Below are 15,160 nucleotides of genomic sequence, written 5' to 3'. Positions count from 1 at the left end.
CAAACCAGGACAACTAGGAAATCTGGGAAAAACCCAAGAATCCAGGAAGAAACTGGGAAAAATCTGGGAATTTTTTATAACTCCAAGAATTTTTAATTGTTTTAGTTTTCAGTTAAATTTTTAGTAATTTTGACTGGTGAGAACTGATATTGGAACAAAGAATTTTGCTTTATCCCACTACTGCAGAATAAAACATAAATGAGAGAAAAACACCAAAATAAAACTTAAATTGCAAAGAAAATGCACTATTTACTACAACAAAATGCAGTTCACACAGAAGTGTCTGCCAGCCACGGAGGTATAACACATCCAACAGTGAAATGTGTCAAAGGCGTTAGAACGAAGACTGCCATACTTCATAAAAACAAACTGATTTTGATGAGCGTAACATCACAACTGCTTACATTAGGTTTGTTTGAGTAGTTGCCAGAGGGCTCACATATATGCACAGCTGAGTCATGTACGAGCAGCAGCTTCTCCCGCTTCTGGCTACTGGAAGTGTTACTTGTAGCTGTATAAGCAGTAGCAGCAAGCAGCCAGACATTACCCAGAAAATTTTTTCTGGCACACCCAAGCTGCCAGATTCATGCTTTCACAGAGCAGTCTGAGATATAGTGGGGAGAGGCATGGTCTTCACATGACCTGTATTTACATTTCAATATTTTGCTCTTTTCTCTTTGTTTGCAACTCTCACGTCAAATGAAAACAAAACAGATTTCTGTGGCCAGGAACTATCAAGTGAATTAAAATACATTCATATAATTACCACAGTAAAATATATTCTTAATTTCAAATTTCTGATCTTACTTAATTTCCACATTATTGGCAGTCAAGCATTAATCATCTTGCAGAACAATGAAATTATTTTTGTTAATCTGCTAAAGAAAGTTGGGTTTTATTAATATTTTCTACAGAGGCACTTAGTTTAATTGAAACTATGTGTTTCATTCCACACTATTGGTTAGTTTTGACTGTTCACTGAATTTCAAGCAGGGGTGCCGACTAATAAAAAGTAAATTTTCTATACTTTACATGATAAATAGTGAGTTTCTAAGTTTTTTAAAGCATTTTAGTCATATGATCAACATTAGAACCCTGAAAACTGGACTCTCAATAACTTGACATTCTGGGAAACTCGACAAGCCTGACACATTTTTTGGCTTGAAAAAAAGAAACAAAACATAAACAAGCACGGTATTTTCATAAAAAGCTAATTTAATTTACAGTAATAATCATGCTTATAGACTATTACAGAGCAGTAAATATATACCTCTGAAAAGACTGAAATTATATTTAAATAAATCCTAAACTATCATTAAAAGAATAAAACATAAAATATTGCTGTAGCATAGTAGTAGCACTTTGATTAATAAGTGAAATAGCTAATTTAAGCTTACATTGAATAAAAACAATATCTCAAAATTAATGCTTTAATACAGTTAATAAAGTTAATACAGTACGCCTAATACTTTCAGTCAAAAAGTTCGTAAATAGCAGGTTTTAAATGGGTCTTACTCAACTAAAAATATTTACATATTTGAAAATAACTAATACAGAACTATAGTAATATAATAATACAGTACTAAACTAGTACTAGTATTTCGAAATTGAAAATTTAACATTATGTTTGTATTTAATTCTCAATCTTATAAAGATTTTTAATATTGCTCTAAATGCCATTAGTAGGGCAAGAGTGTCTTTAGAATCATGCAAATGTCACCTGCCTGACTGGATTACTGAATATGAAGCCATTGATAACTGGTCTGATACCCAGTTCATTCAAAACATCTCGGTGGGCATGAAGAACAGCCAAGTTGTTCAATTGCTTCTGTCCCATTGTTGATCGGAGAGATGACTTCAGACATGTAAGGTTGCTGAATGACTGTTCTGCTGTTGCTGTTGTGACTGGAACTACTTGGAGAAACTTAATGCATTTCACTATTTCACATAACATCTCTCCAACTGCAGTCTCTTGTGTAACGTACTTTCTTATATAATGCATGTTTTTTAAGACCAGTTGAGCTTTATTAGTGATGTCGGCTAACATATTCAAGTGTAAGTGCAGTCTCTCAACGTTTAGGTCATTTTTGAAAAACTCTGTTGATTTTTCCAAATTTGTATCACCTCTGTTTACTAAAAGCAAGCACTCTTGTTCAACTGACCTGTGTGAGTCCAGTTGAAGCAAACCTCTCAGTAATGCAAGATTGCACTGTTTCACAAACTTCGATGTAAATAGCTTTGTAATATTCCTTTGGGGTTTTGAAAGTGTGTGGTGAGCTGGCTTTGTTGTTTTCACACTTCTATGGTATACTTCGATTCCGAGAAAGCAAAGGATCATCAACTTGTGAAGGTTTTTCTTTTATAAACAATTCTCAAAAGTGTTCAAAACTATCATGTGAGGCAGAGGGTTCCACGCACTTCTGCTCCAATCCTTTTGATGTCGCTACAGCTGCAGCGCTGGCCCGCCGATGCCAGACTTTACCCGAAGGTTCACGCACCAGGACAAACTCTAAGTGTGTCTGCAGCACCATAACACTATCACAATTCACACCACTCGTTTTCAGTTAACCTGCTTACTACCATAATAATTATTTGTTTTAACTCATTACTGAATGTCTTTTAAAAGGTAATTATTGTCAAACAACGAAAATAATAAATTCCAACATAATTTGGTGATTTTACAAAGTATAATATTACTGATAATTTTCTTAAATTATTGTGGGGGGTTCCCCCCCCCCCCCCCCCAAATGAATTTTTGAGGGGGCTCAGCCCCCTCAGGTCTCATGGAGTCAGCACCTGTGATTTCAAGTGCATGTTTTCATCTTCTGGCATGTATGGCTTTAAGCCATAACAAAGAACTATACATAAGATAATACAGTGATGTTTTATGAAATTCCGAAACCCTTAGAGTATCCTCCAATGTACTTTTCTTTTATGACATAATGTGAGCTCTCTTCATCCTATATAATATGAAGATACGTAAATATCCACTTGAAGATTAGTAAGCAGGGAAATTTGGTCAGTAATATTGACTAAAATCTTTTGTTTAAAATATGTTGACAGCCTTAGCAGAATTTTACATAGTTTACAAAAGTTTTTCCATCACAAGATATGTTTCAATACTTTTGTGGTACCTCCCCTAGGGTTGACATTATTTCTTAATTTGTGTTGATTATATCTTAAATTTACAGAACACAATTCTTCGGTAAGTTATAGACTGGCAACACACCATGTTTTATCATTTTAACTCCCCACAAGGCTTTATACTTACTCCTGGAGTGGAATATAAACTACCAATTATACAGTTTCTTGGCTTCAGAAATAACCTTGTTAATTTTTATACAGTCTGAAAAAGTCATGAAAAGCTTATTGTTCTTAGTTCTGGTGGATACAAACAGCCTTTCTTATTTTTGCAAGAAATTTGTATTCTTTCTTACTAGCTTTTTGCAATGGTGTGTGGATGTAAACCTGACTGAAAATGCTATATAACAGCATTACAGAGTACAAATAAAAAAAAACCTATGTTATATCACCACATAGTAAAATATTGGTATACTTTGAGTTGTAGAGTCTAGTCTTGATATGAATGTTATGCCAAGGACTGCTTTCTAATTTTGCATTCCTTATCTGGATAGGATATGATAAAAAAAAATTGCCCTAAGTACAATAGCTCCTTCTGTTCCTTTGGAACAACATGCTGCAGTACTGCACATAGTAATATGATGGTCCACTATTCACGAAATTGTGAACAGAAATGCAACAAAGACAAATGAGTAGGGCATACACCAAGCAATGGCTTCTTATGTCTTTGTAGCTGTGTATGTGAAGTAATGTTTCTTTTCTAGCACTCTCTGGTAACTGCTCACCTGAACCTATTTCTAATAGGTTGAGGGAAAATATTGCGAGTGGTAGTCTGAGAAGTATTATTTTCAAAGTAAATTTCCTATTATTCAAGATGAATTATGTTATGTGTGATGAATTTTTTAAATCACAGAGCATTTGACTCTCATTAAAACTTTCCACTTTGGGGACTAGCCACTAAGAAAAATTTCAGTCCCAGAAGACCAGACATTTATGTCATTATTTAAAGTTTTACTTGCACACTTGTGTGATGTATCTTATCTTATTTTTGTGTTCACACTACTTAGTAGTGTGTTGCTATTGGCTGATTATGTCATGTATCCTATGCTCTGTCATTGGATGGTGAGATGATGTGACCTGAGCTATGACTGGCATCTCTATCTTGATTTCAGTGCTCCAGAATGCTTGGTGGAATCTGTATTTATACTTTTGTAATATGAAAATATGCAGCATACATGGTAGTGCGCATCAAAGGCCTTTCCAAAACATATTCTTTTTTACTGGGTTTCATTTCTTAAATTTCCAGTAAGTTCTATGTCTATGTATAAAACTTTTGCCATTCAAAGGATTGATAAGTTTTATGGAAAAGTTTCAAGGAAAAGTATACAGCCGCTTAACACAGAAAAGTATATTTTCAGCTGTGAAAAAGTGCCCCCCCCCCCCCCCTCCCATATACATGTTGTCCCATTTATCTTGACCACCCTAAATAACTGTTTGTCAATATGCAAATTGCAAAATGTTTCAAGCAAATGTTGTTTAGCCATCAGGGGAAAATCAATCAGCATGATTGTCTTTGTTGTAGCTTTGTTTTTTACAAAGATATAAACAGTGATACGACTTTTTTAAATGGCACCATGTATTTTTTATTCTGTAATTCATTTCCTCTCCTAAAGACCTATTCAAAAATGCATCATAGTGTACCATTCACTGAAACACAACGTTATTAATTACATAACACAACATTGACATTGACACTCCCAGCACTTAGTGCAGGTACTTGGGGGTAATGGAACACATCCACATGCTGACATTGCCAGAGGACAAATATAAACGTAATTTGAATGCACACCCATTGTTCTGTCAACCATCATCAGTTGAAGAGTTGTGTGAGTAGAATGTACACCAATGAAGAGAAGGTATTTATTTATTCATCCGTAAACAAATTTCTTTGTATGGCTGTCATCATTATACATACACTCCTGGAAATGGAAAAAAGAACACATTGACACCGGTGTGTCAGACCCACCATACTTGCTCCGGACACTGCGAGAGGGCTGTACAAGCAATGATCACACGCACGGCACAGCGGACACACCAGGAACCGCGGTGTTGGCCGTCGAATGGCACTAGCTGCGCAGCATTTGTGCACCGCCGCCGTCAGTGTCAGCCAGTTTGCCGTGGCATACGGAGCTCCATCGCAGTCTTTAACACTGGTAGCATGCCGCGACAGCGTGGACGTGAACCGTATGTGCAGTTGACGGACTTTGAGCGAGGGCGTATAGTGGGCATGCGGGAGGCCGGGTGGACGTACTGCCGAATTGCTCAACACGTGGGGCGTGAGGTCTCCACAGTACATCGATGTTGTCGCCAGTGGTCGGCGGAAGGTGCACGTGCCCATCGACCTGGGACCGGACCGCAGTGACGCACGGATGCACGCCAAGACCGTAGGATCCTACGCAGTGCCGTAGGGGACCGCACCGCCACTTCCCAGCAAATTAGGGACACTGTTGCTCCTGGGGTATCGGCGAGGACCATTCGCAACCATCTCCATGAAGCTGGGCTACGGTCCCGCACACCGTTAGGCCGTCTTCCGCTCACACCCCAACATTGTGCAGCCCGCCTCCAGTGGTGTCGCGACAGGCGTGAATGGAGGGACGAATGGAGACGTGTCGTCTTCAGCGATGAGAGTCGCTTCTGCCTTGGTGCCAATGATGGTCGTATGCGTGTTTGGCGCCGTGCAGGTGAGCGCCACAATCAGGACTGCATACGACCGAGGCACACAGGGCCAACACCCGGCATCATGGTGTGGGGAGCGATCTCCTACACTGGCCGTACACCACTGGTGATCGTCGAGGGGACACTGAATAGTGCACGGTACATCCAAACCGTCATCGAACCCATCGTTCTACCATTCCTAGACCAGCAAGGGAACTTGCTGTTCCAACAGGACAATGCACGTCCGCATGTATCCCGTGCCACCCAACGTGCTCTAGAAGGTGTAAGTCAACTACCCTGGTCAGCAAGATCTCCGGATCTGTCCCCCATTGAGCATGTTTGGGACTGGATGAAGCGTCATCTCACGCGGTCTGCACGTCCAGCACGAACGCTGGTCCAACTGAGGCGCCAGGTGGAAATGGCATGGCAAGTCGTTCCACAGGACTACATCCAGCATCTCTACAATCGTCTCCATGGGAGAATAGCAGCCTGCATTGCTGCGAAAGGTGGATATACACTGTACTAGTGCCGACATTGTGCATGCTCTGTTGCCTGTGTCTATGTGCCTGTGGTTCTGTCAGTGTGATCATGTGATGTATCTGACCCCAGGAATGTGTCAATAAAGTTTCCCCTTCCTGGGACAATGAATTCACGGTGTTCTTATTTCAATTTCCAGGAGTGTACATATGTACATTATTTTGTCATATAATGTAGTGAAATACAAGCTATATATAATAAATTCATAATACATATATGTATATTACACACACAATTTATCATTGAATTACATAATGCTGAAGAACCTGCTTCAATCAAAAGAAATATATCACAAGTCTCCTGTAATACTTGTATGGGTAAATTACAAACTAGAATGTCCACTTTATAATTGATTAACGTGATTATTTATTTATGCCAATTTTATGCGGCATGAATTCTCTAGTTGAGTAAAAACTATTTTTTAATAAATATTCTTTAAGGAATGCTTTAAATTTACAGAGTTCCTTTATGCTTTTGATTTCTTTTGGCAATTTATTGTATATCTTGACACCTTGGTAAAATATAGTGAATTGGGTTTTAGTTTTATTAATTCTGACTAGGTGCAAGCAATTACTGTTTCTGGTTTGGTGATCATGTATGCAGCTGTTTGCTAAGTATTGCTCAATATTTTTGTGAATAAAACTGTAGTTTGCAAGGTATATTCACTTGGGATAGTCAGAAAACCCCACTTTTTAAACAGCTCACTGCAGTGTGCTCTTTTGTGACTCTTGCTCATTATTCTGATAGCTCATTTTTGCAATCTGAACACATATTTCACATTTTGGGCATTTGCACCCCAGAATGTTATGCCGTAACTTATTATAAAATGTATGTGTGCAAAGTATGTCATTCTCTGGCATGACCTATTGCACACAGCGACTAATATTCGTAAGGCATAGCATGCTGTGCTAATTTTTTTCCCAAGCATCCTAATATGTTCAGCCCATTTTAATTGTTGATCAACATACATACCCAAAAATTTTGTGCTGAGAAATGCTACTCATCTATGGGAAATGTTAGTTAGCAGAACCCACCTTCCCAGTAGATGTTTTCTCGTCTTGTTGCAACACTTCAGGAAACAGGAAGTTTCAACCCAGGACAATGCAGTCATCGTAGCTCTTGCACAGACGAAGCTGCCAAAGTTACTGTTCTTGCTTCCATTGGTATGAATCCACAAGCACACTATAGCTTGAACATAAGACTGGCATTCCTAAAACCCGTGTACATTGTATTCTTACACATCACCGATTCCATCCTTACCATGTACACCTACACCAAGAACTGCATGGGAATGATTTCCAGAATCATGTACAGTTCTGTCAGTGGGCACAGCAGCAAATCCTTGCCAACCCAAACTTCTTCTCCAGTGTTCTATTTACCGATGAATGTTCCTTCTCAAACAAAGGACAGGTAAATACAAGGAACATGCATTATTGGTCCAGCTACAACCCATGATTGGTTAGACAGGTGGAACATCAACGTCAGTGGGGAGTTAATGTCTGGTGTGGGATGCTTGGTACTACAATTAGTGGCCCTTATTTCATCAATGGTAGTCTAAATGGCACAGTGTATGCCAACTTCCTCAGATGAATTCTTCCTCCTCTTCTGGATGAAGAATGCTGTTGCGGTATCAACACGATGGATGTCCAGCACATAATGCCTTATGTGCATGTCATGGTCTGAACTGAAGGTGTCATGCCAGATGGATTGGCCTGCTAGGTCTCCTGATTTAAATCCTCTGGACTTTTTTTGTTGGCGATGCATTCAAGACGTTGTCTATTGCGATATTCCAACAACTCCAGAGGACATGCAAGAAAGTTTCATGCTTGCTTGTAATTCTCTTCAGCAGGCAACACTGGAAGCAGTAAATAATTCTTTCATTCAATGAGTGCACCAGTGTATCGGTGTCCAGGGTCACCACTCTGTGCACCTTTGAATGTTCTACTCCTGGGCAATGGTACAGGAGAGTCAAAGTCAATTTTGTGTTATGTTTTTACTTGGTTATCATTTGTTTTCAGACAAGACAACTCCAGCAAGTGGATGCGATTGTGATCCTGGGCTCAAAGTCAGTGTTGTGTTATGTAATTAATAATGTTGTGTTTCAATGAATGGTACTCTGTGATATAATGTTGTGTTTCAGTGAATGGTACTCTGTGATACATTTTTGAATAGGTCTTTAGGAGAGGACATGAATTACAGAATAAAAAATACAGGGTGCCATTTAAAAATGTCATACTACTGTTCATATCTTTGTAAAAAAACAAAACTACAACAAAGGCAGTCATGCTGACTGATGTCCCCCTGATGGCTAAAGAACATTTGATTGAAACATTTTGTAATTTGCATCAGGACAAACAGTTATTTATGGTGGGCAAGATAAATGGGATACCCTGTACACCCTGATCAAGTTAATACTTTATAAATACGTGTGTCTGTGTTGCAGGGCATGATTTTTCGAGAGTGGGGTAGGAGGGTGGGAGGGGTGGTAGCAGCCGTCAACTTCCCCTGTTGTTGTGGCATTATCCACACACCAACTTTCTTTGTGGGAATCATAGGACATCGTAATTGATTCGCAGCAAGAAACTGTAATTTCTTACACAAAACACTGAAAGGGAAAATTGCAGCTTACATGTTATTTTGGTAACCATCCATCTGCTATCCACTCCCAATGTTATTTGATCAGACAATATGGTTTTGCAGTTATTGCATATTATGTTCTTCTGCTACTTGAACTCAAAAGAAAATTGCTTCTGTTGTTTGAACCTAATCTAGAATCTTTCTCATTATTTTGTAAAGCTGTTCCATAAGTATATCACTGTGTTTTGAGATTACCAACTGTTCCATCACTTTTAGACATCAACAGTCCACTGGATTTAAACAAGAAAAACGTTTCTTACATCATTCTACAATGTTTTCAGTGTATATGTGGCTAACAAATTTTCTGAATTTTTAAACAAAAGATCTACAAAAGAGGGTCACACATTTTACATTCAGATATATCATGAAATAATGATTCCAGTTCCATTCAGGTTTTGCTTGAAGATAGCCAATGTTGTATCCATTCCCATGCCACCATCACAATTATAATTATACCACAAATTATGAAAAAATGGGATTAAGTTTTTACTTTACAAATCATGGACACTACACTGGGCTTACAACTTGTTGGGATATTGGTGCAGGGAGTGCAAGGTTTCCACAAATACCTGACACTTTATTACATTATTAAAACATAATGACCAACTTTTAGAAGTGTGCAGAATAACATGAAAAGCATGTCAAAGATAATACCTGCAGAGCACACAGTAAACAATATGCACAGATTTTTATATAAGAGTTATAAAATGAAATAAAATCGTTTAACATTGATAAAATATGCTAGATCCAAAGTAGTAGTCTTTGTTTGTGTGCAGGGGATATCTTGAAATCACTGTGCACATGTACATTGTGTTTATGGAGCTGTGAAATATTTAGAAATTTGTGGTAAGATCTTATGGGACCAAACTGCTGAGGTCAGTGGTCCCTAAGCTTACGCACTACTTAATCTAACTTAAACTAACTTAAGCTGAGGATGTTACACACACCCATGCCCAAGGGAGGACTCAAACTCCGATGGAGGGAGCCGTGTGGACCGTGACAAGGTGCCCTAGACCACGCAGCTGGAGCTGTGATAGTGACATACATAGCATCAGGTTGAGACACAGAAATTGAATGACATGCCTCCTACATGTTTTATCTGTTGTAGCTGCTTAATAGAAATTGTTGCTTGTAGATTATATTTAATGCAGCAGTTTTGTAGTGTAATTTTCTGCTGTTAGGTTGTGTTTAGTATGTCTGTGGTAAAATGAAGAATTTTTGCTTCACAGTGTAAGTGGTAGGCTATAACAAATCATATTGTCAGCAGATAATATACTTAAATTGCCATCAGTCTGAAGTGACATACTTTATCACATTTCAACATAGAAATTAGTTTAGAAAGGAAAAAGAGAAATTTTCAACTCTACTAGCTAATATATATACACTCCTGGAAATTGAAATAAGAACACCGTGAATTCATTGTCCCAGGAAGGGGAAACTTTATTGACACATTCCTGGGGTCAGATACATCACATGATCACACTGACAGAACCACAGGCACATAGACACAGGCAACAGAGCATGCACAATGTCGGCACTAGTACAGTGTATATCCACCTTTCACAGCAATGCAGGCTGCTATTCTCCCATGGAGACGATTGTAGAGATGCTGGATGTAGTCCTGTGGAACGACTTGCCATGCCATTTCCACCTGGCGCCTCAGTTGGACCAGCGTTCGTGCTGGACGTGCAGACCGCGTGAGACGACGCTTCATCCAGTCCCAAACATGCTCAATGGGGGACAGATCCGGAGATCTTGCTGGCCAGGGTAGTTGACTTACACCTTCTAGAGCACGTTGGGTGGCACGGGATACATGCGGACGTGCATTGTCCTGTTGGAGCAGCAAATTCCCTTGCCGGTCTAGGAATGGTAGAACGATGGGTTCGATGACGGTTTGGATGTACCGTGCACTATTCAGTGTCCCCTCGACGATCACCAGTGGTGTACGGCCAGTGTAGGAGATCGCTCCCCACACCATGATGCCGGGTGTTGGCCCTGTGTGCCTCGGTCGTATGCAGTCCTGATTGTGGCGCTCACCTGCACGGCGCCAAACACGCATACGACCATCATTGGCACCAAGGCAGAAGCGACTCTCATCGCTGAAGACGACACATCTCCATTCGTCCCTCCATTCACGCCTGTCGCGACACCACTGGAGGCGGGCTGCACGATGTTGGGGCGTGAGCGGAAGACGGCCTAACGGTGTGCGGGACTGTAGCCCAGCTTCATGGAGGCGGTTGCGAATGGTCCTCGCCGATACCCCAGGAGCAACAGTGTCCCTAATTTGCTGGGAAGTGGCGGTGCGGTACCCTACGGCACTGCGTAGGATCCTACGGTCTTGGCGTGCATCCGTGCGTCGCTGCGGTCCGGTCCCAGGTCGACGGGCACGTGCACCTTCCGCCGACCACTGGCGACAACATCGATGTACTGTGGAGACCTCACGCCCCACGTGTTGAGCAATTCGGCGGTACGTCCACCCGGCCTCCCGCATGCCCACTATACGCCCTCGCTCAAACTCCGTCAACTGCACATACGGTTCACGTCCACGCTGTCGTGGCATGCTACCAGTGTTAAAGACTGCGATGGAGCTCCGTATGCCACGGCAAACTGGCTGACACTGACGGCGGCGGTGCACAAATGCTGCGCAGCTAGCGCCATTCGACGGCCAACACCGCGGTTCCTGGTGTGTCCGCTGTGCCGTGCGTGTGATCATTGCTTGTACAGCCCTCTCGCAGTGTCCGGAGCAAGTATGGTGGGTCTGACACATCGGTGTCAATGTGTTCTTTTTTCCATTTCCAGGAGTGTATTTTGTGTGTATGTTTGTGTTTGTTTGTGTGTCTATCAACCTGCCAGCACTTTCATTTGGTAAGTCGCATCATTTTTGTTTTTTTATATATATATATATATATATCCCAGCTTTAACCAACACTTTATCGCCTTTTTTCACAACAGATCTCCAGTTACTTTCTCCAGTTATTTTCATTTTCAATTCAACCTCATGTTACATTTTCCACCTTCTAATACCATGTCACCCTCACAACACCCCCACAACGACCCCATTAAGTTTTATTTACATTCCCTCCACAAACATGCCTTCACTCTAGCCAGATTACGCTCCCATATTTTATTTTCTCAGGCTTGTCTGACATTTGGCATTACCCCCAAAGGCCTCACACTTAAAGGTCCCATCTCTGGCTGCAACCCTTCTTTCCATCAGTCCCTATACCAGTTCCAAACTGAACAATCCATTGCCCTCACCCACCTAATCCTTCACCTACACATCAACTCAGCCAATGAACACACCCGTCAACTCCTATCCTTAATAAAAGTCCTCAATCTTTCCTCTCCCACATCCACACCGTCTATTCAGAGCATCCTCCTACAGGCCAACCGCAAATTAGAACAGCATGCCACCCTTCACCTCAAAAAACTATCCAATCTCCTGGTTTCCCACCTCCGGAAAGGCAACTCACTCACCATTCACAACCTTTCCAGCAAACCTCAACCTCCTCTCATTGCACACAAACCCAGTCTCTCCCATCTACTCAATCTCCCACTTCCAGCTCCACTCCCTCCAAAACCTCAAAATTCCAATCAACACAATCTGGTACCACAACACCCTCATTCAGTAGTTAACCTTTCCTCCAAACCTCTCTCCCAATCCGAAACCTCTGTCCTATCCAAAGGCCTCACCTTCAACCCCACTCCCAGATTCAACCAAACAGCCCTCGTCAAAGATTTACTGTCCTACACTCGTACTCTCTGCTGGAAGTATCACTTTGCCACGAAGAAAAATGATCCTAATCCTACCCCTAATGATCCAACTCCCCAAGACACTATCCAAATTGAACCCTGCCTGGAACAGTTCCATCCTCCGTCACAGTGGGACCCACCTCCTCTTCCTCAAAATCACCCTCTCCAAACCTTCCAGGAATTTCTGACTTCCAGCCTTGCCTCTCAATCCTTCTTAAAAAACCTTAATCCTACACCCAACATCACCACTGCTGAAGCCCAGGCTATCCGTGATCTGAAGGCTGACCGATCCATCGTCATTCTTCCGGCGGACAAGGGTTCCACGACCGTGGTACTTGATCATCGGGAGTATGTGACTGAGGGACTGCGTCAGCTTTCAGACAACACCACATACAAAGTTTGCCAAGGTAACCCCATTCCCGATGTCCAGGCGGAGCTTCAAGGAATCCTCAGAACCTTAGGCCCCCTGCAAAACCTTTCACCTGACTCCATCAACCTCCTGACCCCCACCGACACCCCGCACCCCTACCTTCTACCTTCTTCCTAAAATCCACAAACCCAATCATCCCGGCCACCCCATTGTAGCTGGTTACCAAGCCCCCACAGAACGTATCTCTGCCTACGTAGATCAACACCTTCAACCCATTACATGCAGTCTCCCATCATCCATCAAAGACACCAACCACTTCCTTGAACGCCTGGAATCCTTACCCAATCTGTTACCCCTGGAAACCATCCTTGTAACCATTGATGCCACATCCTTATACACAAATATTCCGCACGTCCAGGGCCTCACTGCGATGGAGCATTTCCTTTCACGCCGATCACCTGCCACCCTACCTAAAACCTTTTTCCTCGTTACCTTAGCCAGCTTCATCCTGACCCACAACTTCTTCACTTTTGAAGGCCAGACATACCAACAATTAAAGGGAACAGCCATGGGTACCAGGATGGCCCCCTCGTACGCCAACCTATTCATGGGTCACTTAGAGGAAGCCTTCTTGGTTACCCAAGTCTGCCAACCCAAAGTTTGGTACAGATTTATTGCTGACATCTTCATGATCTGGACTCACAGTGAAGAAGAACTCCAGAATTTCCTCTCCAACCTCAACTCCTTTGGTTCCATCAGATTCACCTGGTCCTACTCCAAATCCCATGCCACTTTCCTTGACGTTGACCTCCACCTGTCCAATGGCCAACTTCACACGTCCGTCCACATCAAACCCACCAACAAGCAACAGTACCTCCATTATGACAGCTGCCACCCATTCCACATCAAACGGTCCCTTCCCTACAGCCTAGGTCTTCGTGGCAAATGAATCTGCTCCAGTCCGGAATCCCTGAATCATTACACCAACAACCTGACAACAGCTTTCGCATCCCGCAACTACCCTCCCGACCTGGTACAGAAGCAAATAACCAGAGCCACTTCCTCATCCCCTCAAACCCAGAATCCCCCACAGAAGAACCACAAAAGTGCCCCACTTGTGACAGGATACTTTCCGGGACTGGACCAGACTCTGAATGTGGCTCTCCAGCAGGGATACGACTTCCTCAAATCCTGCCCTGAAATGTGATCCATCCTTCATGAAATCCTCCCCACTCCACCAAGAGTGTCTTTCCGCCGTCCACCTAACCTTCGTAACCTGTTAGTTCATCCCTATGAAATCCCCAAACCACCTTCCCTACCCTCTGGCTCCTATCCTTGTAACCGCCCCCGATGCAAAACCTGTCCCATGCACCCTCCCACCACCACTTACTCCAGTCCTGTAACCCGGAAGGTGTACACAATCAAAGGCAGAGCCACGTGTGAAAGCACCCACGTGATTTACCAACTGACCTGCCTACACTGTGATGCATTCTATGTGGGAATGACCAGCAACAAACCGTCCATTCACATGAATGGACACAGGCAGACAGTGTTTGTTGGTAATGAGGATCACCCTGTGGCTAAACATGCCTTGGTGCACAGCCAGCACATCTTGGCACAGTGTTACACCGTCCGGGTTATCTGGATACTTCCCACCAATACCAACCTATCCGAACTCCGGAGATGGGAACTTGCCCTTCAGTATATTCTCTCTTCTCGTTATCCGCCAGGCCTCAATCTTCGCTAATTTCAAGTTGCCTCCACTCATACCTCACCTGTATTTCAACAACTTCTTTGCCTCTACACTTCTGCCTCGACTGACATCTCTGCCCAAACTCTTTGTCTTTAAATGTGTCTGCTTGTGTCTGTATGTGTGGATGGATATGTGTGTGTGTGCGAGTGTATACCTGTCCTTTTTCCCCCCTAAGGTAAGTCTTTCCGCTCCCGGTATTGGAATGACTCCTTACCCTCACCCTTAAAACCCACTTCCTTTCGTCTTTTCCTCTCCTTCCCAGATGATGAGACTTACCAAACAAAAGCGCTGGCAGGTCGATAGACACACAAACA

At 42.3% G+C, this 15,160-nt stretch overlaps 1 protein-coding gene across 1 annotated transcript in view; it reads left to right on the top strand.

Annotated features, from left to right (window-relative positions):
* Positions 1 to 15,160, top strand: part of LOC124760025 (retinoid-inducible serine carboxypeptidase-like) — a 126,678-nt gene that overhangs the window by 19,157 nt on the left and 92,361 nt on the right. The gene's annotated exons all lie outside the window — the stretch shown is intronic.

This window comes from Schistocerca piceifrons, chromosome 1, assembly GCF_021461385.2.
Source record: "Schistocerca piceifrons isolate TAMUIC-IGC-003096 chromosome 1, iqSchPice1.1, whole genome shotgun sequence".
Lineage (NCBI taxonomy): Eukaryota > Metazoa > Arthropoda > Insecta > Orthoptera > Acrididae > Schistocerca > Schistocerca piceifrons.
This window is presented reverse-complemented; position numbering and strand designations above follow the sequence as displayed.